This window comes from Mobula hypostoma, chromosome 6 (assembly GCF_963921235.1).
Source record: "Mobula hypostoma chromosome 6, sMobHyp1.1, whole genome shotgun sequence".
Taxonomy (NCBI): Eukaryota; Metazoa; Chordata; class Chondrichthyes; order Myliobatiformes; family Myliobatidae; genus Mobula; species Mobula hypostoma.
Window position 1 is genome coordinate 140,868,222 of NC_086102.1, and position 16,400 is coordinate 140,884,621.

Genomic DNA, 16,400 nt, shown 5'->3' on the forward strand with positions numbered 1-16,400 from the left:
AATGCCTAAAAGAGATATAAAGCCATAATAAATAAAATTAGAAACATAAGCAGATTAGAGCTGGAGATTAATTGCGTAATGGGAAATAATGTTGTAATGAGGAATTTTACCGAGATGGGAAAAGTATCCCATTCACTATTTTGGGAAATCAACTTCCTAAAAAGCATCTATTCAGTAGCCATTCATTATCTAAGGGATAGTTTACCAAAAAATTAATCCCCAAGTAACCAACGGAGATGTATTTCATGAAGACACTTGTGAGTTACCCAAAAAGCTGACAGTTTGATTTCTAGATATTATCACCTGGCTTAACAGAGAATACCATTATTACCACACAATTACAACCCTACTTCAAGAAAGTGGTATCCATCATTAAGAACCCTCACCATCAAGGGCCTGCCCTCTATTCATTATTACCATCGGGCAGGAGGCACAGCAGCCTGAAGATCCACACTCAACATTTTAGGAATAGCTGCTTCTCCTCCGCCATTATATTTCTGACTGGTCCACAACTATCTCCGTACTTCTCTAATGTACTATTTAGTTTTTATAACTTATTGTAATTTTTACGTCTTGTGCTGCACAAAACAACAAATGACACACCATATATCAGTGATAATAAACCTGATTCTGAATCTGATATCGGAAAGGCATAAAACAATGAGAACAACCAAGGGGCTCCCGAAAGTGACAAGTTAATGGCTGGACACTTAGATTATCACAAGGCCCCAAGCCAAGAGACAAATTGTACAGAAATTTAGGAGTACACAAACTAGAATTATGTATATTCCCAGCAGTAAAATGGCTGCCAGAGGTATGCAAAGTGTGTAGGAAGACAAACGGAAACACCACAGAGTTAGACACACTGCTATAGAAAAAATGTCCCAGAGAGCTACCACTGTTAACAGTTGGAGACTCAGAGAAGATGAGTTCAAAATTATTTCTCAATATTTTATATAAATTTGCAAAACACCTTTTCTTCCAATAATTGCTTCTCTACTGGTTAGTTTATGAGTACTTTGGTGTACAAAATGATCTGTAATTAATACAATTTCCTTAGTTTTGGCACTGCAAAAGTCTAATTGTCCTATAAGCTAAACTCTCCACTTACAGCTTTAACTCAATTGCATGTAAAAAAAAATGCCATTTCTTAAAGAAAAGAGGCAGGATAATGCTCGGGAGAGAGTAGCTTGCATGATGTGAGAGTCTCCAAAATGTCACTTGGGAATTAAATGTTTAGAAATTTCTCTATTAAAGGAAAGCATCAGAACCCAACAGGAAGCATTCCACGACCCTGTAAGAGAAACAGGAGAAAATTGTCAAGGCTCTAGAGATTATACTTAAAGACCATTGAATGCAAATTGCTTGGCAGAGGACTGGAGAGTGGCCTATGAAGTAATCACGTTCAAAAAGGATTAATCCATTTAACTACAAGACAGTTTGACATCTGTGAGAAAGAAAATTGTAGAGTCCTTAATTACCATACACATAGATGGAGGAAAAAAATTTATAAATAGGCAATATGGATTTCAAACAAAAACCTCAGATGTCTTTGAGGAGGTAACATAAAAGATTGAGAAAATCTGGACTCTCAGAAATCCTTTGACAAGAAACCATATGGAAAAAGAAGATTAATAGAATTAAATGACCACCAAACTGGATGTGAAGGAAGAAATTATAGAAAGAGTTAAAGGTTGCTTTTGCTTTGCATTCTGGCTAAAAGTCATAGGATCCAGTCTTTACACTGTGCCATTTAGAAAGTGTATATAGGGCTAGATTGAGCACTGGGATACAAGAGATGTAGTTAATCCTTTACAGATCAAGGAACGACCTAGTGGAATGGGAAAATGGAGTCATAAAGTAAAATGCATCAGGTGGAATTAAACATCTGCAACCAAAGGGCATGTTGGGTAAAGTAAATCTAGAGGTAACTTAAGCAGAAGTAGACTGAGTAATGAGGAAGACTAGAGAATTAATGTGTAGGTTCACTGCACAATAAAGGCAGCATCGCTAATTGAGTAAATGGAAATCTATATGCTTTTTTTTTAAACAAATGATAAAGGTACAAAAGCTCATATAAAACCCACAGTAAGACATTTGTTAAAGTACCATGTGCAGTAATGGACTTACATTAAAGGAAGGTGTAGATCTTGCCTGAAGGACCTAGGCTCTTGACTTGAGTGGTGGCTTAATTTTGAGGCAACCTGATTAAAATAATTAAAAATCTGTTTAGCATGCTAAGTGATAGATAATAAAACTTTCGCAGTGCCATGGGAATAGGTTCAATATATAAAAGGCAGCAATGGATAAGCTGTTCAGCAATGTTCTTTCTCTAATGACTGAGACTGTGGAATACATTGATGGCTGCTATGGTTGGTGTCACTTCCCTGTCAAGGGTGAAGCAAATCGTTGATCAAGCTAGAAGTGGTATTATATAAAATTCAAGTCTATCTGGATAATATTTATAAATATGATCTCCTCCATTGACTCCCATCTGCTGAAAGCACTGGAAATGAATTTTCTATAATAAGTACATCTCCTGTTTGCAACACACACAAAATGCTGGAGGAACTCAGCGGGCCAAGCAGCATCTCTGGAAAGAAGAACAGACCTATTGGTTCCTTTTTTTTTAAGAAGAAGATTTGGCCCTAGAGATGACACATGCAAGACATGCACAGCCATGTAACTCAACTCAGAATATCAAGACTTGCCGAACAAGCTGAAGGACCACCTGGCCTTTTCCTTCTCATTAACGAGGAAATAAAATAATTGAGAAGTTAGAGCACAATGACAATACAATTCAGTTAGAATAAAAATCAGTGAGATGTTAAATATTGGTATTTACATGGCATGTGTTAATCATACATACATCTGATGTTTCTTAGTATTAAGGGGTCCAGAATAGGTAGTCATAAAGGCAAAATTAAATACAAATGATTTTGAGGAGGAACCACTGTAAACTGCAGCCAGGAAATTGCACAGAAATATATTCCCAGAGAATGAAAACATAAAGAGTAACTTTAGCCAGTCAGGCAGCATCTGTAGAAAGAGAAACTCAGTTCTGAATAAGGGATATGTGAATCGCATATATTTATACATATAAATCATAATGAATAATTTAAACAAACAAGTGTTTTATCAACCAATATGTATACAAGATTATACAGATGTCCACAGCATAGTAAATTTTAGATTGCCCCATTCAGACCCAAAGATTTAAATACTGTTTAGGCCTTCTTACTCATGTGGGATCATGTCTGTCCTGACAAGGGGGCTCACTCTGCTTGGCAGGTGAGACTTGTGGCTGTGAAAACAATCTCAGGTTTGATTGTCTCCTCCATGGTGGTTGTAGGAGTTGACTGTGAAACTGCAGGAAATGGTTTTGACAGCAATAGTCACCTTTCTTGTTCTTCCTTTTTCTTCTAGTTTATCCATCTTGATCTTGGGAACGTACATTTAGTTCAATCAAGTATTCTCTTACTAATCCTTCTACTGATCCCTTTACGATATGATCTCGCCTTTTGGTTCCATCATCCACGCCATCTGACAAATCCTCTGTTTCTGTATCTCTGTCAACTCCTTCCTTTTTGGCCTTCCATTCAGCCACCTGGGCAGTGATCTTTGGATCTACTTTAACAAGCAGCTTGTCTCTCACTTGAAGTTCATGCAATAACCTTAATGCACGCAGAGTACTTTCTGGTTCTTTATAGTCACAAAAGCCAAAGCTCCTTGAACTCTCTTCCACTTAAAACAAAGCCACATTTCAAAAATAAGTGGCTGATTAACAGATCAGAAGCTTTCTTAGATACATTGCCTATAAAATCTATTGTAGTCGGACCACTGTTTTCATCATTTTCACATTTCCTCTGAGCAGCATAGTCCTTCCAACCAGATGCTCAGAGGTTGGTATCAACACCTGTTTGCCCTCTGTTGGGCAATGGTTCATGGTGTTCAGCACGGAAACAGTTGTGGCATCGTCCATTACCTTTCTTAATTTGCTTTTAGTTGGTTTCATTGAAGGGGATGTGGCATGCAAATAATGGATGGATCGCCAATCAAGTTGTAGTTGTCTCAGCCAATCACGTCCCAATTAATAATGGCTTCAGTTCTAAATATTCCTGCATTACTTTTACAATGCTGGCCATTCTGTTTTTACCAGATACAAGCTCAATGTGGCTTGCTGGATTTTGTATTTCACTGTTACGAATGTCATTCCCACAGGAATCATCTTTTCTTTAGTACAATTTCTTAGTTCGATACCTGCAGGGTTCAGTTTAATACAGGTCAACCTTCAGTAATTTGGCACCATTGGGACCTGAGGAGTGCCAGATTAGTGAAAATGCCGAATTACAGAAGGATCACATTAAGCATAATCAGTGCCGGATTATCGAAGGAACCGGATTACAGGTAGTCGTATTAGTGAAGGTCGACCTGTATCTTAGAAATGTCATTCAAACTCATTTAGTGGAATGACAGAAAGAGCCAGCCCAATATCCAATTCCATTTCAATTAATTTAGCCATTCAGTTCTGGTGTAAGCCATATTGCTTGTCTCGTCAGTTTTTACACTGCAAATCTCAGGATTACACAGTCCTGTGTCACTCTTATCATCAGATTTTTCATCAACAGCAAATGAGTGCTCTTTTTGACTGCAACTTAATTTTCTATCTTTTTCTCTTCCCTGTGCAGTCCATTTATTTTTGTCTCCCCGACATGCTCTTTGCGTGTGTTCTACTTTGTTACATTTTCTGCAAGTTTTGCCCTTAAATCTGCATCGGCCAGGTGTAAATGAGCCCCTGACACAATGGTATCACAATTTGCTCAGCCACACTGGTTTCTGTATTAGACACTGCAATTTTGTTCATAATCACTTTCATTTCTGACTGCAACTCAATTGATCTGTCCTGACGAAGGGTGTCGGCCCGAAACGTCGACTGTAGCTCTTCCTATAGATGCTGCCTGGCCTGCTGTGTTCACCAGCAATTTTTGTGGGTGTTGCATCTCTGTCTGGAGTTTCCATTGAAACAGTGATATCCACTGGTCCTTAAAATGTAGGTTCTGGTTGAGTTAGGAGCTGTTTTTGAATGCTTTCTTGTAAGACTCCTCAAACTAAATGATTTCATTAAGCCCATTACTGAACTGACAATAGTCATAGTCATACTTCATTGATCCCGGGGGAAATTGGTTTTCGTTACAGTTGCACCATAAATAATCAAATAGTAATAAAACCATAAATAATTATGGTTTAATATGTAAATTATGCCAGGAAATAAGTCCAGGACCAGCCTATTGGCTCAGGGTGTCTGACCCTCCAAGGGAGGAGTTGTAAAGTTTGATGGCCACAGGCAGGAATGACTTCCTACGACGCTTAGTGTTGCATCTCGGTGGAATGCTCAGGCAATCTCTTCAATTCAGCCATGTATGCTGAAATGGACACCCTTTTCTTTTGATTTTGCTTATAAAACCTAACATGTTCTGCAATTAACAATAGCTTCAGATCTAAATATTGCTGCATTACTTTTACAATATCAGCAAAGGTCCTTTCTGCTGGTTTGGTTGGAGCAGTCAAACTTCAAAGAAAACTGTATGCCTTTACATCCAGTGAACTCAGCAAAAATTGGTACTCGTCTCTCATTGCCCACAGGAAAAAGAATCTCAGGATGGTGTGTAGTGACACGTATCTACTCTGATAATAAACTTTAATTTGAACTTTGATTGGCTATTTCATTTGTTTCAAAATATTGTTGATAAATGTGTCAATTTTTCCCAACGTAGACAGCCATTTCTGCTCTTTTTTTTATATTGTAATGTAATTATCACCCAGTACTCAGTCTTTATTAACCCGTGAATTCTTCTGTTTACTGCCGTTAAAAAAAACTCAGCAGTTTGCACATGTTGGGCTGTGTTTTTTAACTCACCGTTCCTCACTGTGCTTTTTTTAGAGTTTGAATGTCTCACTGCACTTCAACAGGTCAATAGTTGTCTCGGGTTCATTTTAAAAATACCTCATCACCAATGTTATGTTTTGTAACTTCAAGACATTTAACTAACTCAAAGGAAGACTCAGGAGCTGAAATACTAGTCTAACTTCGAGTTTACTTTAAGTGAGCCACGCACATATCAGGTGGTAGTGTGATGACATATGCGATTCACATATTTATATATGTAACTCATAATGAATTATTTAAATGAACAAGAATGCTTAATCAACCAATACATAAAGAAGATTACTCAAATTTTAAATACACAACATCTTCCATATTGGAATATCTCCAAACCTAACAACATCAAAGAATTACAGGCCCACTTTCCCACAAACAATCTATTCAAATATGATATTCAAATATGAGCAACACACATCAAAGTTGCTGGTGAATGCAGCAGGCCAGGCAGCATCTAAAGGAAGAGGCGCAGTCGACGTTTCAGGCCGAGACCCTTCGTCAAGACGAAGGGTCTCGGCCTGAAACGTCGACTGCGCCTCTTCCTATAGATGCTGCCTGGCCTGCTGAGTTCACCAGCAACTTTGATGTGTGTTGCTTGAATTTCCAGCATCTGCAGAATTCCTGTTGTTTGCGTTTATATTCAAATATGATTACAATCTATTTCCTTCTGTTATGTCCTTGTCTGTTAAGCAATTCAGTGTCATATAAAAATATAATAACTGTAGCTCACATCATGCTCGTGTTTGATAACAACAAATGAGGGGATCCAGCACAAATTCATGGGAGCCCCCCCCCCACAGAGACCAAATCTCATTGTTCCTAAGGAGATTACCACCATACAAGGAAGATGGGATCCATTATATTGGCGACATTTCTTTCAAGATTCATTTTACTTCATCTCTACCTCTTTATTATCTTCAAGAATTCATTGAATAAATTGGTAAATTTGTTAAATGCCTTATCTCTTAAATACCATTTTTTGAGACACCAGTTACCTGAATCTTGATAATTCCTTTCTAGCTCTTGGTAATTCATTCTTTAACTCAAAAAATGGGCAAGTTTCACTGCACTTTGGGTTTCCTATTTCCTTTCTCAATATAAAAATCTGAAAATGCATTACCATTAGCCTTAAATGGCAGCAAGTCTGTATTTCAATTTTTATAATTCTGTAGTAAAAATCAGCAAGGTGCAACCACCAACTCTAAGGCAACTGCTGGATACAGCTTATGACTGATCTACAGTGACAAATAAAGCAATCAACGATTGTATCAATAAATCCTACTTGTGACCATCTTTTTCTAACACTCATCTGTTGTCTGTTTGCTTCTCAAGTTGACAAAATATCTTTTTTTTTGTGATCTTGTCAAACCTGTTCATATCTAACTACTCTTTTCTAAGCAATAACAACAGAAAATGCTGGAAACACTCAGCAGTTCAGACATCATCTTCCTAAAGAAAAACTCTGTTAATACTTGATGTCAAAGACTTTTTGTTAGAACTGTGAAAGACTCAGATCAAGTTAGGTTTAAGCTGCAGAGAGGGTGAATGAATGGTGGACAGAACAAAGAAAACATTTTGGATAAGACAAGGACTGTGTTGCCATGGGGTTTAGCTTTAGGTGAAGTCATCTGGTTGATTGACAGCTTACAGCCACAGCAAAACCAGTCTCACCCTATCAGTGATATTCCTCCCTCACCCTCTTTGCAACTAAAAATTAATTTGGCTTCTCTTTTCCAACTCTGATAAGGCATCTGCAACCTGAAAGATTGACTTGTTTCTTTCCCGATCTGAACATCTTCAACCTTTTTACTTTTTCTTTCAGATGTCCAGCACCTACATGTTATATTAATTTTCTGCCTAAACAGTGTATAGGTATTCGAGACTTAGAGCTATCCTCAAAACTCGGTCATATTTTTAATCCGTGCTCCCCTGGACATATAATTGTGACCATATCTGTTGATATACAGCAGCATTTGTTGAAAGTGATCATAAAGTACAGATCATATAGATTCTGTTATAATTTCAAATGAAAATTAGAACCCATTTGAAGGAATAAATGTTTATGGTCACTGGTGAGCACCAGTGATGGCACTAGCACAAAGGTCCCCAACCTTTTTTGCACCGCGGACCAGTTTAATATTGATAATATTCTTGTGGACCGGCTGACCGGGGGTGGGGGGGGGGTGTTAATCATGACAGGAATATAGGTGATAAGTCAACTGTAAGTCACTTATCAGTGGCTAATGCACTCAATTTGTTTCTAAAAGGGTTCATCTAACGAATTTAATATTAAACACACAGCGCATAGTTTCCTTGCACGAATATAGTGATAAGTCAATTATAAGTCATAAGGGGATTCCTTATGTCCAGTCTATTCCGCAATTTAGTTTTTGTTGCATTCATTGCAGAAAACTCCGCTTCGCAGCAATATGATGTTGGAAATGGAAGCAAGTTTTCAGTGCTTTCGTGGCTATCTCAGGATATTCAGCCTTGACTTTGATCCAGAATGCCAGCAGAGATGTTACGTCAAACGTACTTTTCAGCCCGCCGTCATTTGCAAGCTCCAGAAGTTGATCTTCTTCTCGCGCTGACATGGATGATTCACTGGGGACATTCACAAATGGGTCATGGACCCATTCCTTTGCACGTCTTGGGTCATTTGTGGTTGGGAAGTAACGCTCCAATTCTGTCTACAGTGAAGATAGGTGTTCACGCACCAGCTGTGAGCCTCAGTCTCTCCCAAATTCCCAGCTAATGTTGGGAATACATCAAATATGCCCCTGTCCACTCGCCACAGTTCCAGTTTGGCTGTGAAAGCAGTCACTTTATCTGCAACTTGAAGACAGTTGTCATTCTCCCCTGAAGTGACAATTTGAGTTCATTGAGCAGGTTGAAGATGTCACACAGATAAGCGAGTTTTGCTATCCACCCCTCGTCACTGAAGTGTGCTGCCAGTGGTGACTTTGCTCCTGAAAGAAATCTCTGTAGCTGCTCTCTTATCACAAAAACCCTGGCCAGGGCTCACCCCCTTGATAGCCACATGACTTCAGTGTGTAGGAGAAGGCGTTTGTGCTCTGCATCCATTTCCTCGCAAAGCTGCTCAAACAGACGTGAATTAAGGGCTTTTGCTTTGATGTGATTGATCACTTCAACAACGTCACTCAATACGCTGTTAAGATCAGGTGACATTTCTCAGCTAGCCAGCATTTCCCTGTGTGTGACACAGTGTGTAGACTGGCATTCAGGAGCAACCTCTTTGACTCAGGTAGTGAAACTAGACTCATTAAGCTGTTCCAACAGCTGTGCTTCGATGTCCTCCGCTGTGTCATCAATTCTCCTTGAAACTGTGATAGCTGAAAGAGAAACCTGTGCCATCTTGTTAGCTGCAGCTTCTCCCAATAGTTCATGGCACACGTCCTTGGCAGCAGGCAGAATCAATTCTTCACCAACAGTGAAAGGCTTCTTAGCCTTAGCAATACAGCTAGCCACTAAGTACAACGCTCTCAGAGCAGCAGCATTTGTGGAGGTGGTTGCTCTCAGTACTTCCTTCTGTCCCGCTTGCTCACGTTTTTTCCGCTCAGAAAACTCAACGGGTTTGTCTTTAAGTGCAGGGTGATTGGACTCAAGGTGCCGAAACAGTTTTGAGGGCTTCATTGCCTCATTAGACAGCTTGTCTCCACATATCACACACAGGGGGCTTGAAGCATGTGAGTCACCGGTCGCAAAAAAGCCACATTTTATGTACGACTCGTCGTATTTTCTGTTGAAGGAAGCTTTCTTTTTTTTTTGTACTCTCAGCCTCAGCTGTCACTGTGTTATCATCATCGTTAGGCCTTTTATGTCCCCTACCACCTCTTCCAAAGAAACTCTAAAGCGACGTTTGTTTTTTCACTCATCGAGTAGTTGTAGGTTAATGACCGACGGATATCCTCGCATGGGTAAGAACCTTGCGTGCGTTCAAGTTCAACAGTGGGTGTTGCAGGGAATGAGGAAAGGTGCAGTTGACTCATATCGTTTCCTCGTGGCCTGTTAGCACATGCTTTGAGGCCCGGTACCGGTCCACAGTCTGGTGGTTGGGGACCACTGCACTAGCAGACTCCAAATTAAAAGACATCAGTAGCATTAGTATCAAATTATCACCCCTGCAAAGGCCAAATGATTTGCTGCACGGTTTTATATAGCAAAAGTTGAGATAAAAATTAGCTCAACTGACCAGTTAATCTGATAATAATTCTAGCGGCAATATATAATGCAAGTTATAACCATATAACAATTACAGCACGGAAACAGGCCATCTCAGCCCTTTTAGTCCATGCCGAACACTTACTCTCACCTAGTCCCACCGACCCGCACTCAGCCCATAACCCTCCATTCCTTTCCTGTCCATATATCTATCCAAGTTAACTTTAAATGACAACATCAAACCTGCCTCAACCACTTCTTCTGGAAGCTCGTTCCACACAGCTACCACTCTCTGAGTAAAGAAGTTCCCCCTCATGTTACCCCTAAACTTTTGCCCTTTAACTCTCAATTCATGTCCTCTTGTTTGAATCTCCCCCACTCTCAATGGAAAAAGCCTATCCACGTCAACTCTATCTATACCCTTCATAATTTTAAATACCTCTATCAAGTCCCCCCTTAACCTTCTACGCTCCAAAGAATAAAGACCTAACTTGTTCAACCTTTCTCTGTAACTTGAGTAATAAACCCAGGCAACATTTTAGTAAATCTCCTCTGTACTCTCTCAATTTTATTGACATCTTTCCCATAATTTGGTGACCAGAACTGTACACAATACTCTAAATTTTGCCTTACCAATGCTTTATACAATTTCAACATCACATCCCAACTCTGATACTCAATGCTCTGATATTATAAAGGCCAGCATACCAAAAGCTTTCTTCACCACCCTATCCACATGAGATTCCATCTTCAGGGAACTATGCACCATTATTCCTAGATCCCTCTGTTCTACTCCATTCTTCAATGCCCTACCATTTACCATGTATATTCTATTTTGATTAGTTCTACCAAAATGTAGCCCCTCACATTTATCAGCATTAAACTCCATCTGCCATCTTTCAGCCCATTCTTCTAAGTGGTCTAAATCTCTCTGCAAGAGTTGAAAACCTACTTCATTATCCACAACGCCACCTATCTTAGTATCATCTGCATACTTACTAATCCAATTTACAACCCCATCATCCAGATCATTAATGTATATGACAAACGTTGGACCCAGTACAGATCCCTGAGGCACACCACTAGACACCGTCCTCCAATCTGACACACAGTTATCCACCACTACTCTCTGGCATCTCCCATCCAGCCACTGCTGAATCCATTTTACTACTTCGTATTAATGCCTAACGATTGAACCTTCGTGTGGAACCTTGTCAAAGGCCTTACTGAAGTTCATATAGACAACATCCACCGCTTTACCCTCGTCAATTTTCCGAGTAAGCTCATCAAAAAATTCAATAAGATTTGTCAAACATGACCTTCCACGCACAAATCTATGTTGACTGTTCCTAATCAGACCCTGTCTATCCAGATAATTATATATACCATCTCTAAGAATACTTTCCATCAATTTACCCACCATTGACATCAAACTCACAGGCCGATAATTGCTAGGTTTTAACCAATGGAACAACATGAGCAATACGCCAATTCTCCGGCACCATCCCCGTTTCTAATGACATCAAAAATATTACTGTCTGAGCCCCTGCTATTTCCACACTAACTTCCCTCAAGGTCCTAGGGAATATCCTGTCTGGACCCAGAGACTTATCCACTTTTTATATTCCTTCCTCTTCTTTAATCGTCATACTTTCCATAACTACCCTTGTTTCCTTTACCTTACACAATTCAATATCCTTCTCTTTAGTGAATACCGAAGAAAAGAAATTGTTCAAAATCTCCCCCATCTCTTTTGCCTCCACACATAGCCGTCCACTCTGATTCTCTAAGGGACCAATTTTATCCCTCACTATCCTTTTGCTATTAACATAACTGTAGAAACCCTTTGGATTTATTTTCACCTTACTTGCCAAAGCAGCCTCATATCTTCTTTTAGCTTTTCTAATTTCTTTCTTAAGATTCTTTTTACATTCTTTATATTCCTCGAGCACCTCATTTACTCCAAGCTGCCTATATTTATTGAAGATCCGTCTCTTTTTCCGAACCAAGTTCCCAATATCCCTTGAAAACCATGGCTCTTTCAAACTTTTAACCTTTCTTTTCAACCTAACAGGAACATAAAGATCCTGTACCCTCAAAATTTCACCATTAAATAACCTCCATTTCTCTATTACATCATTCCCATAAAACAAATTGTCCCAATCCACTCCTTCTAAATCCTTTCGCATCTCCTCAAACTTAGCCATTCTCCAATCAAAAATCTCAACCCTGGGTCCAGTCCTATCCTTCTCCATATTTATATTGAAACTAATGGTATTGTGATCACTGGACCCGAAGTGCTCCCCAACACATACCTCCGTCACCTGCCCTATCTCATTCCCTAACAGGAGATCCAACACTGCTCCTTCTCTAGTTGGTACTTCTATGTATTGCTGCAAAATACTATCTTGCACACATTTTACAAACTCCAAACCATCCAGCCCTATTACAGAATGGGCTTCCCAGTCAATGTGTAGAAAATTAAAATCTCTCACAATCACAACCTTGTGCTTACTACAAATATCTGCTATCTCCTTACAAATTTGCTCCTCCAAGTCTCGCTCCCCATTAGGTGGTCTATAAAGTTCCTAAGCAAAATTTGGTAAAATATTGGCTGCTGCTTTTTTTTTGGATTTTGTCTGCCAGAAGAAAACAGAAGAACTAAATTAATGTAAGGAGTTACTATTATTAAAAGCTTCCCCAAAATTTACGCCTTAAAGGCAAGGTGAATAGGAATAAGGAACCTTGGTTCTCAAGGGATATTGCAACTCTGATAAAGAAGAAGAGGGAGTTGTATGATGTGTATAGGAAGCAGGGAGTAAATAAGGTGCTTCAGGAGTATAAGAAGTGCAAGAAAATACTTAAGAAAGAAATCAGGAGGGCTAAAAGAAGACATGAGGTTGCCTTGGCAGTCAAAGTGAAGGATAATCCAAAGAGCTTTTATAGGTATATTAAGAGCAAAAGGATTGTAAGGGATAAAATTGGTCCTCTTGAAGATCAGAGTGGTCGGCTGTGTGCGGAACCAAAGGAAATGGGGGAGATCTTAAATAGGTTTTTTGCGTCTGTATTTACTAAGGAAACTGGCACGAAGTCTATGGAATTAAGGGAAACAAGTAGTGAGATCATGGAAACTGTACAGATCGAAAAGGACGAGGTCCTTGCTGTCTTGAGGAAAATTAAAGTGGATAAATCCCCAGGACCTGACAGGGTGTTCCCTCGAACCTTGAAGGAGACTAGTGTTGAAATTGCAGGGGTCCTGGCTGAAATATTTAAAATGTCGCTGTCTACAGGTGAGGTGCCGGAGGATTGGAGAGTGGCTCATGTTGTTCCGTTGTTTAAAAAAGGATCGAAAAGTAATCCGGGAAATTATAGACCAGTAAGTTTAACGTCGGTAGTAGGTAAGTTATCGGAGGGAGTACTAAGAGACAGAATCTACAAGCATTTGGATAGACAGGGACTTATTAGGGAGAGTCAACATGGCTTTGTGTGTGGTAGGTCATGTTTGACCAATCTATTGGAGTTTTTCGAGGAGGTTACCAGGAAAGTAGATGAAGGGAAGGCAGTGGATATTGTCTACATGGACTTCAGTAAGGCTTTTGACAAGGTCCCGCATGGGAGGTTAGTTAGGAAAATTCAGTCGCTAGGTATACATGGAGAGGTGGTAAATTGGATTAGACATTGGCTTGATGGAAGAAGCCAAAGAGTGGTGGTAGAGAATTGTTTCTCCGAGTGGAGGCCTAGTGGTGTGCCATAGGGATCAGTGCTGGGTCCATTGTTATTTGTCATCTATATCGATGATCTGGATGATAATGTGGTAAATTGGATGAGCAAATTTGCTGATGATACAAAGATTGGAGGTGTAGTAGACAGTGAGGAAGGTTTTCAGAGCCTGCAGAGGGACTTGGGCCAGCTGGAAAAATGGGCTGAAAAATGGCAGATGGAGTTTAATACAGACAAGTGTGAGGTTGTTGCATGTTGGAAGGACAAACCAAGGTAGAACATACAGGGTAAATGGTAAGGCACTGAGGACTGCAGTGGAACAGAAGGATCTGGGAATACAGATACAAAATTCCCTAAAAGTGGCGTCACAGGTAGATAGGGTCGTAAAGAGAGCTTTTGGTACATTGGCCTTTATTAATCAAAGTATTGAGTATAAGAGCTGGAATGTTATGATGAGGTTGTATAAGGCGTTGGTGAAGCCAAATCTGGAGTATTGTGTTCAGTTTTGGTCACCAAATTACAGGAAGGATATAAATAAGGTTGAAAGAGTGCAGAGAAGGTTTACAAGGATGTTGCCGGGACTTGAGAAACTCAGTTACAGAGAAAGGTTGAATAGGTTAGGACCTTATTCCCTGGAGCGTAGAAGAATGAGGGGAGATTTGATAGAGGTATATAAAATTATGATGGGTATAGATAGAATGAATGCAAGCAGGCTTTTTCCACTGAGGCAAGGGGAGAAAAAAACCAGAGGACATCGGTTAAGGGTGAGGGGGGAAAGTTTAAAGGGAACATTAGCGGGGGCTTCTTCACACACAGAGTGGTGGGAGTATGGAATGAGCTGCCAGACGAGGTGGTAAATGCGGGTTCTTTTTTAACATTCAAGAATAAGTTGGACAGATACATGGATGGGAGGTGTATGGAGGGATATGGTCCATGTGCAGGTCAGTGGGACTAGGCCGAAAATGGTTCAGCACAGCCAAGAAGGGCCAAAAGGCCTGTTTCTGTGCTGTAGTTTCTATGGTTTATGGTTAATTTCTTTTATATGCATTTATCAGCTCATTCATGTCGGTACATCTGTGTGTGAATGATATTGTGGTTATTAGTTCCATCTACAGGTAGATATCTTGACACTTAGGAACACCTTGGCAAAATGTCTGCCATTAGAGTCAAAACTTAAAAACTTACACACTGCAGTTTTAAATAAAATGTATTTGCTTGATTACTATCCCTCTCAAGTGCTGTGTTTGTATTTCATAACTATAATTGCCAATTTTAAAAATAGATTAGTCAAAGGAAAAATAATTAAAACGTTTAATCTAGCTCTATCAATCTTAAGTGGGAAAATGAAATCTCATTAGATATAAAACTAATAATCTCTCCATTACAAGAGCTACAATAATGGAGATTAATTAATAACTTTTAATGCAACATTTAAACAATTCAAACTGCTTCAAGTTTGTTAATTGGCCAAACTCATGAAATACAGCCAAACAATTTTACCTCTGCAACCATTGGGGAAATCTGAAGGAATATACAAAACCAACACTTCGAAGTAGTTGTACAAATGCCAGTGCTTATTTGCATGCAATGCACATAAAGGAAAAGTAAAAGCCCAGTCCAATTGCACAATACCTATAAACTTCAAGATTTATCTTGTTCTGAATTTAAACAAAACCAATGAAGAGTATTCACAATAAAACCAAAGAACTTATTTTCTACCTTCAGTACTGCTGCACTTTCCACATTACAATGAGAATACGAACAATTCAGCATTAAAATGGAAACTGCTTAGGTTAACTCTACATGTCTGCAACTTAAAGCTCTGCTTTTACATAAAAAATTGGCCCTATCAAATTAAAAAATTGTAACTTGAAATGTGTATAAATGAGAGTCACAACTGAAGCAGTTATCTACTTTATTTCACTGCTTGTGGTGTCGCACCACTTGCCTGGCACCAGCCTTGCATTAACTACAATTTCCTCCAGTTCAACAGGAAGATTAAAATCCTCTTCTGTAACCATAGCAACAAAGACACCAGCACGATGCCAACTCCCTTTGAGTTGAAGATCTGTGTGTTTGTACCTTCAAAGTAAATGCATTTTCAAAGTAGATACATATCACCATATACAACCCAGAGATTCATTTTCTTGTGGGCATTCAGAGCAAGCACAAATAAACCTAACATAATCAACCACACACAACATAGACAGACAAACAATCAATGTTAAAAAGACAATAAAATGTGCAAATACAAAAAAAGAAAAGAAACACATAATGATATCAAATAAATAAATACGGAGAACATTAGTTGTAAAATCCTTGAAAGTGAATCCGTAGTTTGTGGAATCAGTTCAGTGTTGGGATGAGTGAAGTTGAGTGAAGTTATCCCCTCTGGTTCAAAAGCCAGTTGGGAGAGGGGAAATACTGCTCCTGAACATGGTGGTGTGGGACCAGAGGCTCTTGTACCTCCCTTTCTAATGGCAGAAGTAAAAAGAGAGCATGGTCTGAACCATGGGGGTCTTTGATGATGGATGCTGCTTTCCTGCAATAGCACTTT

General features: G+C 39.3%; 1 protein-coding gene across 5 annotated transcripts in view; it reads right to left on the reverse strand.

Annotated features, from left to right (window-relative positions):
- Window positions 1-16,400, reverse strand: part of LOC134348443 (microtubule-associated protein 2-like) — a 314,301-nt gene that overhangs the window by 247,696 nt on the left and 50,205 nt on the right. Inside the window, exon 1 of one of the 5 annotated variants that reach the window (XM_063051836.1) lies at window positions 2,131-2,204. The exons of the other annotated variants lie outside the window; for them this stretch is intronic. The gene's annotated coding sequence lies outside the window, so the exon portion shown is untranslated. Of the gene's footprint in view, window positions 1-2,130; window positions 2,205-16,400 lie in introns of those variants that run through there. 5 annotated transcript variants of the gene reach the window in all.